General features: G+C 33.3%; 1 protein-coding gene across 2 annotated transcripts in view; it reads left to right on the forward strand.

Moving 5' to 3' along the window:
- The window catches only part of LOC111088326, a 32,559-nt gene extending 29,002 nt beyond the window's left edge, over nt 1-3,557 (forward strand). For both annotated transcript variants that reach the window (XM_022398102.1, XM_022398103.1), the window contains exon 6: nt 2,764-3,557. The gene's annotated coding sequence lies outside the window, so the exon portion shown is untranslated. The remainder of the gene's footprint in view (nt 1-2,763) is intronic.
- The last annotated feature ends 1,133 nt before the right edge of the window (nt 3,558-4,690 follow it).

A 4,690-nucleotide genomic window follows, 5' to 3' on the forward strand; every position in this document is an offset into this window, starting at 1 on the left:
TAGAGACGTCAACTTTTTGAAAGCCATAGATAGGCCTAAATAAAATGTTTTTAACTGTGTACCAGTTTAACGTTGAATATTATTTGTTATATCAACTTTATACACAAGTACCAAAATACTATAATTGCTTAAAACATATTGGGGTTTTATATAAGTGAAATAATAACCTATTTGAAAATTTAAAATAAGCAACATATCTGAATCCTTTGTTCATTATAGAGTAAAATTATAATCTTCTAATATGAAATGGAAGAATGCCTGAAGATTAATTATGAAAGCAAAATCTATAAATCTAATGAAATATATGAAAAAGAGTAATCTTAGCAATGTGCTCTCTGGTGATGATAACTTGATCATATGATGTCACCTAGCAGTGCATCCCCTAGTGTTGATGACGTACTAGTAATTAAAACCATTAATTTGCATATCATTTATGTATGCATGTTAATTACAATCTTTAATTAATAAACCATTAATTTACATATCATTTATGCATACATGTTAATTAAAACCTTTAATTAATAAACCATTAATTTGCATATCATTTATGTATGCATGTTAATTACAACATTTAATTAATAAACCATTAATTTGCATATCATTTATGTATGCATGTTAATTACAACCTTTAATTAATAAACTATTAATTTGCATATCATTTATGTATGTATATTAATTACAACCTTTAACTAATAAACCATTAACTTGCATATCATTTATGTATGCATATTAATTACAACCTTTAATTAATAAACCATTAATTTGCATATCATTTATGTATGTTAATTACAACCTTTAATTAATAAACCATTAATTTACATATCATTTATGCATACATGTTAATTACAACCTTTAATTAATAAACTATTAATTTGCATATCATTTATGTATGCATGTTAATTACAATCTTTAATTAATAAACCATTAATTTGCATATAATTTATGTATGCATATTAATTACACATTCAGCTTTTATTGTTTGTTTGTTTGTTTTGGAATTTCGCGCAAAGCTACACGAGGGCTATCTGCGCTAACCGTCCCTAATTTAGCAGTGTAAGACTAGAAGGAAGGCAGCTAGTCATCACCACCCACCGCCAACTCTTGGGCTAATCTTTTACCAACGAATAGTGGGATTGACCGTCACATTATAACGCCCCCACGGCTGAAAGGGCGAGCATGTTTGGTGGGATGCGGATTCGAACCCGCGACCCTCAGATTGTGAGTCGAGCGCCTTATCCACCTGGCCATGCCGGGCTCTTTTATTGTTTCAAAAGTCAAGATAGTTTGAATGAAATTTTGATTAACCTGAGTTATGTTTCTTAAACGTTAACTTTCAATTTCACTAAACCTATGGAGCTATAAAAACAGAAAATATCGTTGAAACCGTGGAAATAAACATGGCTCGTGACATTCCTGTAACAGTTTTTTAAAATGGACTAATGTTCATTCTAAGAACACAAAAATTGGAGTTTTTACGTTCTAACGAAATTCAATCTGAGTAGTTAGCATGGCACAAAGGAGGCAGAAGTGATGAAAAAAAGGTTATATTGAAAGCTTCAAGTCCTTTAATATGATAATTTAAGATCCCAGAGCCACGTTCCAATAGGTAATGAAGAACCTTATATTTGCCCCTTAAATCAACGGAACCAAATATAGAACACTATGCAAATTATGATGGTTTCTAAGTAAAGCAGATAATATAGCGTCAATGTGATTGCTTTATGCACTGCTTATAAATATTACACGCTAGCTGGCCAGATAGCTGACAAAACAAATGTAGGCCAACAGTATCATTAGCTGTAGGTATTATTAATTCAAACACACCTTTTATTACTGATGAAGTAGACAGTATTTCAGGGTGAAGGAAGTAGTTTCTGTTGTCCCAAGGTTGCGCTAACAGAAGAGTTTAGGATTTTGTTGAATTTTAATAACAACCCAATTTTTCATTTATGTAAGTCAGTGATGGTCACCATATTTGCAACAGCTACAGAGCCAGTTCCCAAGATTGTTCACCTTTGTTTGCTAAAGTTAAGATCGTGAGCCACGTGTAATGCAAACCTTAGCAAATATCTGAATACTAGAAGTGACTGAGTTTGAATGAGGGAAGCTAGCAATGAGAAGTTTTTAACAAGAAAAAAAAGTCCAGGATAATTCATCTAGTCTTTGGATGTTCTTGCCTTCTTGGATAAAACTGAAAACACTTGAAATCTATGGCGGTATAATTCATACATTAACATTAAAAATGTTTCCAATAATTTGGTTAAGGAAATTGAATTTATTATTCAGAAAAAAAAAGAAAGTGAAAAGTACTACTTGTAAGTTTAATTACATTATTTTCAGAGGACATTATATCGTACTAATTGTAAGTTTAATTACATTACTTTCAGAGGACGTTATTTGGTATTAATTGTAAGTTTAATTACATTGCTTTCAGAGGACATTATTTGGTATTAATTGTAAGTTTAATTACATTACTTTCAGAGGACATTATTTCGTACTAATTGTAAGTTTAATTACATTATTTTTAGAGGACACTATTTCGTACTAATTGTAAGTTTAATTACATTATTTTCAGAGGACGTTATTTGGTATTAATTGTAAGTTTAATTACATTATTTTCAGAGGACATTATTTGGTAGTAATTGTAAGTTTAATTACATTATTTTCAGAGGACATTATTTGGTAGTAATTGTAAGTTTAATTACATTATTTTCAGAGGACATTATTTCGTACTAATTGTAAGTTTAATTACATTATTTTCAGAGGACATTATTTCTCCAACATATGTGCAAGACTAATTCTTAATGCCGTCTACAGACGTCAGTATGAATGATCGGATAGATTGTATCACTATTTCTGCAGATATCACACGAAGCCAATGAAGAAGACAAGAAATGGTCGAATAGCTTTCTTAGTAATCTCGATCCAAGGTGACGATATTTGTGTACTGTTTGCGTGTTGTGGTATTGCGTAGCGATGTTGGTTTTTATTCAGCTCTTATAAAATGTAACATATAATAACTTAGTGTGTTTAACTCAAATTGCAGGTTTTAGATTTGAAACATTTGCACATAACAGTGTGTTCATGGCATCGTAAGTTGCAGGTTTGAAATTTGGAACACGTGTAGTGGAGCACATAACAACAACAAAAAAGCGAAATATTTAACATAAATTAAGAAAATTTTACATTGTACCTTCACGGACATGGCATGAAAATGTCCACTCGCGTGTGTGAATGAACAAGTGCAACGGCTACCGGACCGAATTATACCGCGGAACTAATGTGGACTTCATCCACGACTCTCAAGAAGTAAACCAACAGTCAAAGAGGGAGGTAGAGGTCAAGGGTGTACCTGATCCTCTCAGGTCACTTGATCAAAAGAATGACCAGAGAGATCAGCACATAACTGTGTATTCGTGGTATCGTAAATCGCATGTTTTAGATTTGTATCTTGTACAATGAGAAATAATAACATTATGTGCTTCCATTACAGACAGTTACATTTAAATCACTAGTCACTTTTCATTGTTTGTTCACTAACTCAAACATGTATTTAATTGTTGTTGCCTTTTAAACATTTTTAGCAATACCTTTATTGTGTATGAAATTAATTCTTGATGTATAATTTATATTATTTTTAATCTACTCTACTATCCAATTTTCTCCATACCTCCAACTACAGAACCGTTTCAAATTAGCTTCATACGTTTTAATAAATCGTTTTGAAGCAAACCAGTCAGTGCTATGGCAAGAAATAACAAAAACCTATTCACCAGGAGTCTTGCAAGCGGTTGGCTTGTTTGTTTGTTTTTGAATTTCGCGCAAAGCTACACGAGGGCTATCTGCGCTAGCCGTCCCTAATTTAGCAGTGTAAGACTAGAGGGAAGTCAACTCTTTGGCTACTCTTTTACCAACGAATAGTGGGATTGACCGTCACATTATAATGCCCCCACGGCTGAAAGGGCGAGCATGTTTGGTGGGACGGAGATTCGAACCCGCGACCCTCAGATTGTGAGCCGAGCGCCCTAACCACCTGGCCACAAGCGGTTGGCAAGCAATCCCTGGCCACTTCTGATGTTTCTTGTAAGATACTGATGCGTGTGATTTACCATGTCAGTCTTTGAAACAAGACTTTATTGCAGTTTCTGAAAAGCTAACGAACCAGAAAAGGAGATGTGATCAATAGTGTGTAAGTAGCTATGGATTTTGTTTCCCACTTCCATGAAAACTGAGGACTGCAGAAACTGATAGGCTCTTCATTTTCATATACAATAGGATTCAAATATGTTATCAGCTTAGCTCTAATTAAGTTATCATATGCGGTCATTGAACCCTTTAAAACATTGACGTCCTTTTTTTATTTTAGGCTTAAAGTGATACTTAACTAGTTAATTTTTCTGTACATTTTCTGCAAAAAAAAATAGCTTATAATTTTTTAAATGCCTCCAGTATGTCAGTTTTACTTCCCAAAGATAATGTTAACCCGAGGGAAGATTTTCACGTGTAAAGTTATAATTACTTTAAACAGTTTGTTTGTTTGTTTTGAATTTCGCGCAAAGCTACACGAGGGCTATCTGCGCTAGCCGTCCCTAATTTAGCAGTGTAAGACTAGAGGGAAGGCAGCTAGTCATCACCACCCACCGCCAACTCTTGGGCTACTCTTTTACCACCGAATAGTGGGATTGACCTT

This window comes from Limulus polyphemus, unplaced genomic scaffold, assembly GCF_000517525.1.
Source record: "Limulus polyphemus unplaced genomic scaffold, Limulus_polyphemus-2.1.2 Scaffold3546, whole genome shotgun sequence".
Classification (NCBI taxonomy): domain Eukaryota; kingdom Metazoa; phylum Arthropoda; class Merostomata; order Xiphosura; family Limulidae; genus Limulus; species Limulus polyphemus.